General features: G+C 41.6%; 1 protein-coding gene across 1 annotated transcript in view; it reads left to right on the forward strand.

Moving 5' to 3' along the window:
* Nucleotides 1-16,347, forward strand: part of LOC110544316 (activity-dependent neuroprotector homeobox protein 2-like) — a 219,711-nt gene that overhangs the window by 99,814 nt on the left and 103,550 nt on the right.

The raw sequence follows: 16,347 nt of genomic DNA on the forward strand, positions 1-16,347 counted from the left end.
GTGGTGGAATCTACCCTGTAAGACTGACTGTGGAGACTATCACTCTTAATTTGCTGCATTGTGCACATGCACCTAAAGACAGCACAGACCTGCGAGTTCAGTCCAGTTTTGTTGAGAACAGTGAACTGCAGTTTGCCAGTGAGGAAAAGGTTAATGATTCTACATGTCCCTTAAAAAGAAAGTGTCCAAATGGCCATTTGGGGCCAAAAGACCAGAGGAGGGATGGGAAAGGGCCCTTGTGTGTACTGGGTAATGAAGCCATCATCTGGAAGAAGGGACTAGTGCTGTGCCTTTGAAGAGACAAAGGAATGAAAACACAACTAAGGAACTGGAGGCCACTAATGATTTACTCCAGATCCTAGCATTAGATCCTACCAAATGCAAAGATATTCCTCTCAGAAAAAAAAAGCAGTTTCTTAGAGATTATTTCCAAAAGAAACCATATCCTAGCAGAAAAGAAGTTGAATTGTTGTCTTTATTTTGAAGATGGAAGAAATTATTGTGTCTTTGTTTTTTTGGAACAAGAAGATATATTTGCTTGAAGGCAATAGAAGACCACAGACCCTCAATACTTCTAGGTTTTGATATGTGTGAACTTAAAAATGTTAAACACAGACTGAACTTTGAGTATGAACCACAAAAGTCCTAAGCAGTCATTTGTGCTTATTTTGGTACCACATTTGCTCTCTTGTTTTGGTTTCTGCGGTTTTCTGGATTTTGCAAGGGCTCAGAAATACTTAGGTTAAGAAGTAAATGCTACTCTAGATGCACTGATTGATGTAATTGTGTCTTTTAGGAGTTACTTTTAAGGTTTCTGGTTGTTTGTTTGTTTGTTTTTCCCACTCATGAGAACGAAGTTTGGTATTTCATATATCCCTTATTCTTAGTAGTGTCCATGTTAAATGATAAGAAGAGAAATCTATAAATACTTGTCTTTTCATATTAGGAAATGTCTGCTTGTGTGTAAATTGTTAGGTGAAACTAAGAGCATCTTCTAGAGTGTTAGAGACAGCAGCCTAGGACACAGCACTGTTGAGAGATGGGAGCACTGTCGTATTTATGGCTTTCTAAGAACACATTTTGAAATTAACTTCTGTTAATATTTGCTTACCATATTATGAATTTGATTTATATTTTCAGGGTTGTCTTGGAAGTTGTGTCTTAAACACAACTCATATGCCTATGGCCTATACAGTACTAATTTTTTTATTATTAAATATTCCTATCTCAGGAACTGGTATATAAGTCATAATAAGTTCTTGTATAAGTGAAGCATTTGTAAGGACTGGAATGCAGTCGTTTGTGAACTTCATAGGACATGCACTGTGCTGGACTCTAGTATGACTTACACATGGCTTGTGCCTGTTTTGCAGAGGAATAGGTAGAGTAACTGAGATGGGATCACAAATATTAATGGGCTTCCCATTACATGCAGATCCTCAATCTCCATTAAAAGATAGACAATTTTTAGAATAGAAATTGAGAAGACACAGAACTCTATCATAATTGAACTACCGATAAGCAGGTTGGATGAAAGCACCATCTATGGCATTTCTGCCCTTGTGTGGACCCTATTGAAATGGAGTACAAGTTTTGATCTTAATGGTGAAATGGGTTAGACAGGGAACTCTGTCTTCCTAGTTTGAGTAACATACTAGATGTGTTAGAGTCGAGAAGGTGGGATTACCTCTGGCTCAGGTATCCATTTGAGGGACTGCTAAGGAGTCTGTTTATTACTGGTCTGTGGATGCCAAGCCCTGTGTTTTACACAGGCTATAAAGCCCCTGCAGGTTGCATAGTAATGCAGATCAGCCAGCTTAGATCTGGAATTTTTTTTTTTTCTAGCAGAACAAACTACATCTGATCATGAGGCTGTGCTCATAAAGAAGGAATACATAGAGGAAAGTATACTACTGGTTTTTATTCTGAATAAGACAGTGATTATGTCACTTCCCTGTCATTTGGCCAGTTTGAAAAGAAGTGGTGCACAGGAAAATGGAGGAAGCAGAAAGGAATCAGTGCTTCAGGCTATTAAATGTCTAGAACAGGAATAGGACCTTTATAATAAAGGAAAGGTTGGCTTGAGATGAAGGGAGGGATTATGACATTTGAAATTCTTGTAAGCTGAGGAAGACAACAATATAATTCCTAAGTACAAGTTATATAGTATTTGATAGAAAAAGGCTCATGTTTTATATTTCTCTCCTTTCTTTTAAAACACTCTTCAAACTCATTATGTTTGCTTTTTTTCTAACTTGAAAAAAGAAATAGCAATAGGGGCTATTAATGCTTGACTCAACTATCCCTTGTTAGGCTCTTAGTTCAAAGAATTAATTGTTACATTTATTTCATTAGCATGGTTTAAAGTGAGCCCCCTCTTCATAAGGGTATTTCTTTGACCAGGAGATTGAATTACCTCCATTGAAATCATTGTCATTTGATGTGCAAAGGAGGAACTTGTTTCCATCAAGTAAAGGACCCAGAGTATGGGGCACCAGGAAGCAGTATAGTGTTGTTGGATGGATTTTTGTTGGTTCGGTTTTGTTTTTTAGAGACATGGCTTCTCTGTATAGCCTTGGCTAGTTCTGGAACACACTTAGTAGACCATGTTGGCCTCCCACTCAAAGATCTGTCTCTGAATTCAGAGTGCTGGGATTACAAGCTTATGCCACCATAGCTCAGGGGCTATATGGATTTTTTTTTATAAACTGTAACATTAGTATGTAGTTTCTGTAACATGCATTCAGGCAGTTTTGAATCTGTTTTGATTCTTGGTAAACTTGAAAATTCTGAGAGCATGCTTGGCTTTTTGGTTGTTACTGTTGTTATCTCTCTTCAGAGTGTCTGCTTTGAATTACAATTGGTTTTACCACTGCCAAAAATTAAAAATAAAGTTTGTTTTGGAACACAGTCTTAGAAATTTATTTTACATGTTGTCTGAGGTCAATTTTGTATTACAAAGACAAAGTCAAATAGTGATTAAGATCAGCAGACCTGGAAATTTAATATTTGCTTTCTGGTTTCTGTACAGATTTTTTTCCCAGCACCTAGATTAGAGGAAGGCAGAAATATTTCTGAGTTTTTGGAAACTTTCTACCCTGGATCACTTTCTCATCTTTACCAGCCTCATATTATTCTCCAATCTTTTAAATATTTTACTTACTGAACTTCACCCTGTACTCAGATGTTCCATATAATCTCTCCCAATATCTCTTACCTCACAACACCTCCATTTGTTCCTGATACTTCTGCAAGTGACCTTGTAGGTGCTGTGAAGAAAGTGGCTAAAGGAGACCTTTATCCCTTTCACCCCAGGCTAGATATAGTTCTTTACAATAGTCCTCTATTTTCTCCTGTTCCCTTGATTCTTTGTAGTCCCCTGCTGTAATTTCTAGATCATTTTGTTGTAACAACCCTGGCAATGTGAGTAGTCACTGTCATCCTAAATCAACTTTGTACCCACTTTCTCTCACTGACCCAGTTTGTTTATTCCTATATCTCAACCTTCCCAGAAAAACCACATGATTTAATGCTGTTACCAAATGATCTGCTTATAACTCTCTTTTCCAAGTCTCTTCAAGAATGCAGACAGCAGCCAGGTGTTGTGGCACATACCTCATTCAGGAGACAAGGCCAGCCAAGTTTACAAAGTGAGTTCCAGGACAGCCAAGGGCTGTTACACAAAGAAAACATTTTTGGGGAGTGTTGGAGGAGGGAAGGGCAATTGCATGATTGAATGCAGCACCATCATTTTAAGACTCTCACATTGCCTTATGACCTTAGCAGTCCCTTTTCATTGGGCCCAGAAGATCCCCCTATGACAAAGACTCTCTTCAGCTAAAAAACAGCTAGTGTCCCTACCCTACATTTTTATATTCTCTTAGAATTAGGAAGGATAGTTTCCTGCTAAAAGATTAGACTTCCCACTTTCCCTTGTGGCCAGACCAAGCAGCTGCAGAAGCATGGGACTATGATGTGATAGCAGTTTCCATCCACATAAAGGTCTGCATTTGATTGTATGTACCATTTGCCCATCCATACAAGTGGGTGATAAGGTGGCCCTGTGCTGTGAATAAACCTAGTTCTATCTGTGCTAGCTAGTTTTATCTCAACTTTACAAGCTAAAGTCACATGAAAGGAGGTGCCTCCTCTCAATTAAGGAAATGCCTCCATAAGATCAGGTTGTAGAACTGCTTTAGGGCAAATTCTTATTTAGTGATTGATGGGGCAGGGCTCAGTCCATCTGTGGTTGTGCATCCCTGGGCTGGTGGTACTTGGCTCTATAAGAAAGCAGACTGAGCAAGCTATTTGAAGTAAGACAGTAAGCAGCACCCCTCCATGGCCTCTGAATAAGCTCCTATGTTCATTCAGGTTCACAATCTGTTTCAGATTTCCTGTTCTGACTTCCTTTGGTAAGATGAACACGGATATGGAAGCTTATGCCAAATAAGCCTTTTCCTCCCCATGCTGCTCTTTGATTATGGAGATTCATCAAAGCAATAGAAAGTGTAGTTATGACACAACCTAAAAGCTAGACCTACAGCTTCCTTAACAGTACAACATACTGGAAGGGGGGTAGGATGGGAAACTTCAGATTCCATAGGCATAACAGATTTGAGAGCTGTGATTAGATGGTCTGCTAGACCTTGAAGGCTTAATATTCATGTCACAATAAAATACATATTTATGTAGACCTGTACTTTGAAAAAGCTACCTCTTCTTTTCAAGTTTTTAACTCCCAATGGGTACAAAGCAAGTCAAGTACTGTGGGCTGGACTTCACCTCCACTCACCCTTTGACCAAGTGCCTTTTTTCAGCACACAGCCCACATACCTGTATATAATGATCCTAAGCATGGAGGCATGATGCCAGTTGACAGAAGAGTTCATGAGGGAGCAGTACAATTCAGGGGTTAAGAAAAGAACAATCATGAACTTAGTCCACTGACTTATTTTTGAGTGGTGCCTCATTTGTGACATAAGGATGATATAGCACTCTCACATTTTAGTGTTATAAAAAACACAAGGAACACCAGGTGGGGGTGTGATATGTGGAATCTAATGAACCTTCAGAAGTTCGAATTATCATACATAGGGCAAGGTGTTTGTTCTGATGCCTCCAGGACAGAATCACTAAAGGATAGCAGGAAACAGGTATCATGTATAGGATGGATAGTGGTCTTGCTAAATACATTCTATACAGATTATCCCATGGGATTTCAAAGGAAGAAAGGAATCAAGCCAGCATTTACTGAAGGCCCTTTAGTGGCAAGCCTCATAGTAGAGGGTGTTATTTTATCTTCACAATGAAAGATAAATGAAGCTTTGAGGGATTATATGATTTCCACAAGATTATTCAGCTAGTGAAGAAATCAGACTCTATCATTTTAACATACTTTGTAGATATGGACTGTGTGGGAAGGCCACCAAAGTTTTGGGACTCACTAATCTATGGTGAGAAGCTCAGAGTAAGAGGTGGGTTGAGGTGCCATCTTACTAAGGAAGTTGTGTCTATTCAATACATGTGAGAAGGGAGAAGAGGTGAGTGTGTGTATTTGTGTTCACTGAGCCTGGAATTCAGTATTTCATCTAGACTGGCTGGCTAAAGATCTTTTTGTTTCTGCTCCCCTGTGCTGGGGTTACAGATCCATGAAATTATACACAGCTTTTTCTGTAGACACTAAAGATCTGAATTCAGCTCTTCATGCTGGGTGACAAGCACTTTACCTGTTGAGTCATCTCCCCAATCTGATTTTATGTTTTTTTAATCAGTTTTTTAAAGGCATTTTAGTACTCTGGAAAGCTAAGACTAGAGAGAAAACTGTTGGTAACCAGTGTCACTTGGAATTATATGGAATCATAATTTCCTATAAATGCTGAATCTCTTGCTTAACATTGCTTTGTGAAAAGCCTCTGGATAATGCAGGAGGATTGCAAGGATTTTGAAAATCATGTAGACTTCCAAACAGCCACCCTTTTGAACAGAAATAGTCCAGTTATGGTTTTTAAAAATTGAGGATATAAATACCAAATGAGAAAAAATTATTTAAGATACAAGCAAATAATTCTCTCCCTAGATTTACACCTCTGAAAGTTTCCTGTGTGCTGGAAATTTCTTCTAAAATGAAGATCCTAACATAGAAATGGAACTCATGAGTTATCTGATAACCCAATTTTCCACGTTTTCCTTCTTTTTCATGCCTCTGAGTACTTTTGAATTGGGACTTAGGTGAAAAATAAAAATCTTATGGTAGTTTTCCTAATTTTATTTTCTATTAGATTCTTCTGTTCCCCTTCTTTTTTAGGATACATTAGTGCAGGGAGGGGAGTGAATAATGATAATCAATGTCTTTCTTCCTTGTTCTTGATTTTAGACTTGTGCCTCTTAAGATGTTTCCCTATATAAGAAAGAGAATATGCATGATGCAGCATGCAACAGAGGTTCTGCTGCAGTAGAGTTGTGGTGAATTAGAGAGCAGTGTCTGATTGAATGGAAAGACCATCATGAGCTTCTAGCAAAGAATGAAGCACAGTGAGCCTCATTTGATATCAAGGCTAAGTTGTTTGTTTGTTTTTTTTATTTGACGAAACTGTACTAGAAAGGAAGCACAGAGGGGAAGCAACTCTGCCAGGTGTGTGGGGGCATCTTTACCTTGTTGATGATGTGTATCACTCTATTTGTGGCTGCATTGTCACAGTCCATAACTGTCCACACTGTCTTCAACTGTGATTTATTGCAAGTGCAAACACAATGGGAAAGTGAGTGCACTTGAGGGTTTTATTACCTCTGGGATTTCTGCCTTTTGAGCATCAGTAATCATTGTAGTTTGGGGCTGTGAAATACTTTAAATTGTGACTCATTGACATCACAAACAGAGAGACATACATATTCTACATGAGGGGTATACTCTGACTGTCAGTCTAATCCACTCTTCCAGAGGAATTTTCATTCAAAACAAGGCTTCTCTGCAAAGAGATCACATCAGAAGAAGACCTAGGCTGGAATACACACTGCACCTTTAATCCAGGAGACAGAGGCAAGCAGATCTGAGTTCAAGGCCAAGTAGCAAATAAAGAAAAACTTAGGTCCAGGTGTAGTGGTATGTTCATTGTTTAATCTCAAACAATGAAAGGAACAGTAGTTTGTAGAAGGAAGCACCCATGTTTGCAAGTGATATCTAATTGAGTGACAAAAACTGTGATGATTAGAGAAAGATTTGACAGAAGAGGATACTCCCAACTCTCAGGAGAAAAGAGGAAAGGAAAACTACTTAGAGAAATGAGAGAGAGAAAAAGAAGAGAGAGGAGAGAGAGAGAAGACAGGAGACAATGTTACTGGGACAGTGATAGGTAGGTTTCAGAGAGAGAACAAGCTAGACTCAGGTGAAGAAAGAATGAGCCAGAGAATGAGAAGATTAAGCAGATTGCTGGAGTTAGTCTGAAGTCAAGCAGAGCAATTCAGGGGTTCAAAGAGAAGCCAGATTGAATTAGTCAGCGGGGAGAGGAGTTTGAGTCAGAGGAGCTGAACCACCCATCCCAGAGCTCAGAAAGAACAAGAAAGGGTGAGCTTATTAAGCAGTAAGTCTCAGAGGTTAACAGCATTCGTGTCTAGGTTAGTAGAAGGAGGCAGTGAGCCGTCTAGTCAACAATTTAAACAATTGAATAAATTTTCTGTTTACAAGGTCTGTTTGAGTTTATTTAATAAAGAGGTAGGGGAATTCACACAAAACACTATTGAGAGGAGATTCCATTAGATCAGTAACATGGACATCAATAAGCCAAGGAGGCAGCCTGGGACATCTAGTTCCTTCACTACCCTCCCAGGGAATCAACTCTTGCCAATACCAATCTTGACCTTCCAGAGCACTATGAGGATATCAACTCTTGTTAGAGCCCCCTCATTTGTGATACCTTTTACAGAGATCCCTGAAAAACAAAACAAATAGTGACAGTGACTATCTCCCATTCAAGAGCAAATGAGCTCCATTTGTTTTTTTTTTTTTTTTTTTTTTTTTTTTTTTTTTTTTTTTGGTTTCCTTTTTTCCCTTACTGGGACCTCTGTTTGCAATTTCTTTGGGATCTTAGTGGGGAGAGACATTTGCTTAAACCTGCACATGAGTTCCATGTACAAACGCTGTGGAATCCCATGTCATCTGTCACATGTTAAAATGGGATATTTTTATTGTATTAGACACAGGAATTAACTTGGGAAACAGTCATGTTTGATGGTTATCTCCTGTAGGCCAGGGCCTTGATGGATTTATTTTAGGACTTGTAATACTTGCGGCATGCCAGGGTAGATGTTAATGTTTCAATGATGATTGAATGTTTGAAATACCAATGGATTACCTGAATTTACTAATCACATTATATGAATACACAAAGTCATGTTGAAAATTAAGAAAATTAATAAGGATACCTACCTATCGTGTGCAGTGTGGTGCTTCAGTGCAATTATATACACTATCTAGTGGTCTAATTAGGATACTTAGGCTCTCTGTCATTGGCATCATTTATTTCTTCCTGGGATGACAACATTCAAATCCTCTCTTCCAGCTATTTGTTTGATTTATGTGGGAGTCTGGAGATTACATGTGGGACTCCACACAAGTGCTCTCTTCCACTGAGCTTCATATCCAACTCTCTTTTTTAGTTTGTATTTCAAAACAGGGACTCAGCAAGTTGCCTAGGCTGGCCATGACATCTCTCTGTGCCCCAGAAGGCTTTAACTTGTGATCATCTTGCCTCAGCCTCTTGATTGCCTGGGATCACAGCCCCACAGCATCAAGCCTGGCACACCTATTTGATTTATATACTATAGTGTTGTTAAAAAAAGTGTAGTGTAGCTGTCCAATACTCCACAGGATGTGTTCTTTCTCACTAGTTCTATCCTAATATAAATATTTGCTATGCAGAATATGTGATATGAGACCCCTATGAAAAGGTCATGTGACTCCCAAAGGGGTTGCTTGTGACACACAGGTTGAAAACCACAGCTGTGCAAGCAAGCACTATGATCATATTTATTTATCTTTGGGGAAATAGGTGTCCCCACAGCTATAGATAGAAGCAGGAATCTAGGGCTCCATGATATTGGTGTCCAAGCCCCTATAAGCCATACTACGATTCTTGATTGGAGGGTATGATGGTTAATTGTGAACTTGACAGCACCTAGAGTCACATGGGTATTGAACCTCTGGGCATGACTGTCAGGGAGTTTCCAGAATAGGACAATTGAGGTGAGAAGATCTATCCTAAATGTGTGTGGGTTCATGTCATGGGTTGAAATCATTGACAGAGTGAACAGGATGGAAGAGCTGAGCACCTACACAGGTCTCTGCTTTTTAATGGAGAATGCAATATGACTAGCTCTCTGGATTTCTGGGGCCAGGCCTCACCAAAGATCACAATCCTGAACTGAAAGCTATAACACCCATTTTGTTACTGAATTGCTTTTGTAAGTGTTTGTTACAATAACAGGAAAGGAAGCCATATGCAGGGAGACTGTAGGAGACTGAAGGACCCTAGCAAAAGAGGAGAGGACTTGAAATGGCTGAGTTGGGGTGCTCTGCAGTGGGTGGGGCCCAGTTAACAGGAAATCTGGTGGGCAAACCTGGTATTGTGTCTAGATTTCATCCCCAGGACCAGGGAAGTCTCTGAAAGGGGTTAAGCCTGAGAAAATTGACATGATTTGCTTCAAACCACTCTGGACACATAAACCTGGTTAGTGCCAGGGGAAGCTAGCCAACCAACTACCCAACTGTGGGTAATGATTGAAAGTGGTGATGTCATATGGTGGTAGCAATATTCTAGAGAAACTAGTGAAAACAATGGCAGGCCTGGTTGTACTAACAAAAGCAAAATGTAGGCAAGTTTCTTTAAATTCTTTCTCTTTTTTGTTGTTGTTTTGTTTTTTTGAGACAGAGTTTCTCTGTGTAGCCTTGACTATCCTAGACCTGCTCTGTAGACCAAGCTGGCCTGGAACTCACAGAGATCTGCCTCTCCCTCTGCCTCTCTCTGCCTCTGCTACTGCCACCCCAGTGCTTGGGATTCAAGGTGTGTATTACCACACCCAGCCATAGACAATTTTCTCAATTCCCCTGAGACAGCTTTCTCTTTAGTAAAGCAAGACTAACAGGTTCCCCTCATTAGGCTGATGAAGGGAATAAAGGATATAAGCTACACTAGAATCCATGATAGTTAGGGAGCCTGAAGCAAGGGTTATTATTCTCGACACATCATCTTCTCAGAGCCCACAGATCTGAATTAGGGAAGTCACAGAATGCACCTACCAGATAGCCTTCTTCAAGTGCAAAATTTGCAAAGAAAAATGCCACAAGTTTTCTCTTATATATGTATCTGAGTTTATAATGTGTGTGTGTGTGTGTGTGTGTGTACATATGTGTGTGCAGAGGGATCAGTTGTATAAACTAACAGATTTCATTATGACATTTCATATACATCTATAATATACTTTGGTCACTTTCAGTCCTCTGCTCTCATTACCAGCTCTGTATAGCTGCCTTCCCCTTCCTCTACCTTCATGTCCTTCTCCTACTTTCATGCATTATTTCTATTGTGGAAGGAGTGGAGAGATGAAGCTAATGGAATACCAGTCACAAGACGGCAGATATGGTCCAGTAAGGACAGGGAGAAGACCAAGGTAGGAGGGCAAGGGGATGGGAGGGGATTGGGTGAAGAAGAAAAACAAGCCAAACACCATTACTTTGTATGCTATTTCAAAAATTCTAATACAAGAATACATATTCAAGTTCAAACCTATGTGCTTTGTGCCTATGAAGCATCATCAGGCACTGCCTTTTGGGGTGTCTCTTCCTCTAGGATTTCTTTAAAAAAATGTTAGGTCACAAAACAGGCTTGGATATCAGTGCTGATAGCATTGTAGCATTATGGCTCTGTTCTCACGTCTGTGTTCTTACCTGGGCTTGGATTTCTGGGAAACACACACCTACAGCATTTCTCAAAAGTCCTTAACTGCTAGCTGAATGCCTCTGCCTTCAACTGTCAGCACCTGTCTGTCTCAAAGAATGCCGTAACCCAACCAATTGCTATCTCATCCTGAGCTGCCATCCCCATCACCTACCCATATAAAACCCAAGAAGCTTTTGCAGCTGTCACTGTCTTCTGCTATCCAAGGCACCATGGCAGTTTATTTTTTTCCCTTACCTATCTGCTTTCATTGCCATGGAGAGGCTTTGATTGGTGGCTTCTTGCTGTACCTACTTACAAAAAAGTAAACAGAATGATACAAAAGGAAGCTCAGGTCACCTGGCTACATAACACTCACATTCTGATAGCAGCCTCCTCTGAAGGTCATTTCCATGCAAGGGCCCTTCTTAGAATAGAGAGTTCCATCTCCTCAGTAGCTTTCACTGCAGACACAAATGTGAAGGAGAAAATGCACAGAATCAGCCGGAGATGCCTGGCACCCACCATGCAGGCACATGTAGCCAGCCAGAGAGGAGCCTGAAGTGATTAGCTATTAGTTTTGTGCAGGAAGTATGGGTTTGCTAGCAAGAGTGGATAATATTTTGGGGTTGGCAGTCAGGCCTGGGTAGGAATCTGAGCCTGACCTTACCCATCATGTGGCTCACCTAAGTCCCTTCCCAGCTGGGACACTGTCTTCTTAGAAAAAGACCTAATTCTTGGGGTGAGCTTGGCAGGACTCCCTAACACCATCAGGAGCAGTAGTGGCAGCTGGCCTGCTCTTACTGGAACAGAATTTGAGTGTTTATAACCTTGTGTTTATGCTGGTTTAAGACTAGCATATGTAGCACATGTCTGAAAATACTCAACATGTCAAACAGGTGAGACATCTCTTTCCTTCTCTGGTCTTTCACATACCACCTTCCACTATACACACACACACACCCCACATGGGTGTGACCACACTCAGCTGTACCTCCTGTGAGATGACAGTGTCACTCTCTTTTCAGACATCCCTTCTGAAATATCCTACCACAATACATTTCCTATTTAATGTTTGCCATTTGCTCATTTATTCCTTCTTCACTCATTCGTTGATTAGATCAATGTCTTGGGTGGCCTGGGGATACCACATGGCTTCCATCCATCTATGACCTTCTGAAGCTTCAGCAACGGCAACATGAGCTTAAAAAAAAAGCATAGACTATCCAGGATCTAGTTTCCTAGAGAAAGCGTCTTTGTGTGGAATCCACACAAAAAAAAAGTTAGTTTTTTTCCAGCTCAGGCCTCCAAGCTGAGGTCATGCAGACATGCAGACAGCCCACTGTGGGTGATGCAGGAGGTTTTGGAGGACATTTTTCTCCATCTGTGATCTTTCCTATAAGAATAGGAAAGAAGCCAAGTCTTTGCCCACATCCAGCCTGCTATGCCATAATCAAGCATGTAAACTATGCAAATAAACTTAAGAAAATGATGCCAAAACAGGTCCTGGATTCCAGACATCCTCTGTTTCCTCCAGGGTGTTTGAGGTGGTTCCAGCCTTCAAACTATAGGATAGCAAGCTCCTAGGACATTTTCTACTTCCTAAGGCTGCAGTACTTGGCATACTGTTCAGAAAATGAGTGGCAGTTCTTCATCTTTCAACTTGTCCTAAGATGGCTTTTACAGAGGAGCCTCTATTGACAGCTTTCATAGATAAAGGAGCCTTCAAAGCATGGGAATTTCATTGCTTTTCTTCTGGGGTGGTTAACACGGACTGCCAGATTAACCAGACAGTGATTCACCTAAGATGGAAGCCTCTGGCACACCTGAGAGGGGTCATGTAGATTAAGCTAACTGAGGTTCAAAGGGCCTCCTCTGTGCACACCAGCAACACTGTTTACAACCTCCACTCCAGGACTGAATGAAGAGAAACAACCTGAGCACACTTGTTCTCCCCCTCCATTTTCCAACTGTAGATGTCATGTGACCAGCTCCTTAAGCTCCCACTGTTATGTTCCTCCCATGGTGTGCTGTCCCTTGAAACTATTTGAACAACATCCTCTGTGTTTCAATTTACTTCCTCAGGGTATTTCTTCACAGTGGCAGGACAGATAACCCTTTCTTCCTTCCCTCTCTCCCTGTCTATGTCTTTCCCTTCCTTCTTACCTTCTCCCTCCTTCCTCATTCCATCCCTCATTCCCACCCTCCTTCCTTCCTTGTTTCCTTTTTGATTTTTTTAAGGCAGAAGCCCAGGGACCTGAGGCAAACTACTCAGTTTCCTTTGAGTTTCCATACACAGCCTTGACTCCAACTACATTGTCCAAGCCCACATTGCATATATACATTTTGAATCATCAGTGGGCCACAGACACACACACAAACACACCCACACACACATACACACATACAAACATATTTAAACATATACACCCACACACATGACATGCCTACTTGCACACATAAACACAGGTACACAGAGACATAAACATGTATATGCATATACACATAAACATATAAACATAGACACAGAGATACAGACACATATAAACCCACATGCACATGTGCACACATGTATGCAAGTACACACACAGATAAAAACACACATACACATATTACACACATACACAAATACAGACATGCACATGTGCTTGCACACACACAGACACAGACACATGCTTGAGTTTGTGCACACATGGGCACATGTGCTCACAGACACAGTAGACACAAGAACATACACAGGCACACAGAAAGACTGACATGCGCATACACACACACAGGCATACAAACACACACACCATCAGAAAACAGAAGACACTGGTGGATCCCTGGAGCTATAGTTGCAGGTGCAGGCATGGCTGTGGTAGCCAACCAGATTCTCTGGAGTAGCAGCAGGTGCTCTTCCAGGCTGAACCACCTCACCACCTCTGCCCCCTTTGGATTTTTGAGACAAGGTGTCGCTGTAGTTCAGGCTGCCTGGAACTGGCAGCAGTCCTCTTGCTTTAGCACTTGGTGTGCTGGAATTGTAACATGCACAGCAGTGTGCTTGTCATAATGTTCAGTCCAGGCTGGGACAGCTTGCTCATATCTTTGGCTCTTTTAATCTCTACTATCGTTCTCTTTGCTAGAGTTCATCACTGCCAATTCTGAAAGTGAAGCTCAGAGAGGTAAAGTACCTTGCCCAAGGTCATACAGCTGCTGCTTTCCAAACAAAGAGAGCTAAGATTTGGATTCAAGCTCAGACTTAGTTCCTAAAGAGCCATGCTGTCAGCTGGGTAGAACATGCCCTCCTTTATTATGAAGCATTCGATATGGGCTGGCTCCACCCACAGGTGGCACTGTAGCCTTGGGTTGGGACCTGTCTGGCTGTCCCATTGCTGTATTCACAGGTGGCAAGGATCTGACAGAACTGTACATAGGGCCCACAGGCTGAAGTCTTCTTATCACAGAACCACCCACCTTTGCCCTCTCTGCACTTGCCTGTGAGGCAGGCTGAGTCATGTTCCTTGAACACACACTCTGGCTGGAAGAGAAGTGAAGAGGGTGTTCAGGGCTTGGAGGACCTTTTGCTATTGGAACACAGTACCATGGAGGATGGGTGCCTTCACCTCCCTGGAACCACTGCTCTCAAATCAGAGCTTGGCTGAACTCAGGGTCACAGGCTTTTCTCAGACTGCCAGGGACAGCCTTGGAGACTGACTGTCCCCCAGAATGAGGGTATGATGGCCCCCAGTCTTCTTCTAATGCTTCTGTGTGTGGGTGCATGGAAGGAAATGGTTTGTAATGTGGCCTAAGAAGACATGGAGCCCAGTTTTCAGCTACTTATTGGTTGGAGATGTTAGCTGCTGGGAAGTTTCTCACTTTCTGAAAACATTCTAGAATATATAGACAAGCTTCCTTCTGTTTGGAGAAGTCCAGATGGACTCATGTGCTATTCCTGGACTTTGATTCACAGCAAAGCTGTGATAATTTTTGGCCAGTAGTTGGGCCCTGGTGTCCTTCAAGGCCCTGGACTGGCTTTTCCCTGTCTCACTCACCACCCTCAGTTCCGAGAGACAGGTACATTCTAGTTTCCACATGCATAGGTAGAGGCACAGGGAGCTGAGACAAACCACACAGTTTGCCTCCAAGTTCCCATGAAGGGACTTGAGCCTGTGCTGTCCAAGTTCACGTCTACAGTGACTGAACTCATAGTGGGCCACAATGTTAACCAGCACTTCCACAGCTCCTGTCATCTTAAACCTAAGCTGCTTTGCCTTGCTGCTGAATATTAGTATCTGAAAAGTTCAAAGTGGGGGCTTAGTTCAATCAGAAAAAGTGTTTGCTGTGCAAGCCTGAGGACCCAGGTTCAATCCCCAGAACCCAGTAGAAACAACAACCAAACAACTCAGATGGTGACCTGTGCTTGTAATTCCAGTACTGGAGAGGCAGAAACAGGTGGTTTCATTGGGTCATTGACTGATAAGGGACCCTATCTCAGGCAACAAGGTAATGGGTCCTTAAGAAAAGATACCCAAGGGGACATCTGCCCTCAACATGTGTATGTATGTATATCACCATGCACGTGTGCCCTCATGAACATGTGTATATACCCCCACGTGTATATAAACTGTCACATGCATACAAACTCTTCCTCTCTCCCTAACACCCAACCACCCACCCCTCCACACCTCCCCACACACTCCTCAGGCACCTGTGCATGAGCATAGAGGTAAGAAGGAGGGAGAGACATGGAGTTTATCAAAGGAAATCTGCAAAGATTGGGTTTGAATACCATCTAACTGAAAGGCTCTGGGCCTTGCCTCAGCCAGGATAAAGGAGACGGGAACCAACATAGACCAGTAGCTAGAGCCAACATCCAGGAAAGAGTGAAAAAACTGAAAGGAAAGGGTCTGGATATCACATCTGGATTTAAAACAAAAATTAAATTTATGCCATCCTAAGTAATCCAGGACTTCATTTGCAAAGCACAGAGCTGCAGTGAGCACAGACCCCATAACAGGCTCAAAGCAGGAGGCCTCCTCCCAACCTGAGCCTCCACATCCTGCTGGAGATCTAACAAATGCCAAGGTTGTTGGACTTTGCAATAAGTTCCTATTTTTGTCTCAGAAATCTTACTTGTCCAAAAGAACAAGCAGATAGGGCTGAACAACACTGACCCCACCATGTTGCTGGGCTTTTAGCCAAACATGCTGTGAAAGAGGAGATGTGCTTGTACCAAGTGTGTGGGGCTAGCATTTATGTGACTTTGTTTATTGGTTATTTACCAGACATGATCTCTGTGCTAAAAGGCCCCAGTTATGAACACAGGTTGATGTTATAAATAACTCATGATGTATTCTTGGATTTTGTATATGTGCCTCACCAACCTTAAATCAAAAATATTTAAAAACTTTCATGTCTATTCTAAATGTATGCATAC

Source organism: Meriones unguiculatus (genome assembly GCF_030254825.1).
Source record: "Meriones unguiculatus strain TT.TT164.6M chromosome Y unlocalized genomic scaffold, Bangor_MerUng_6.1 ChrY_unordered_Scaffold_32, whole genome shotgun sequence".
Lineage (NCBI taxonomy): Eukaryota > Metazoa > Chordata > Mammalia > Rodentia > Muridae > Meriones > Meriones unguiculatus.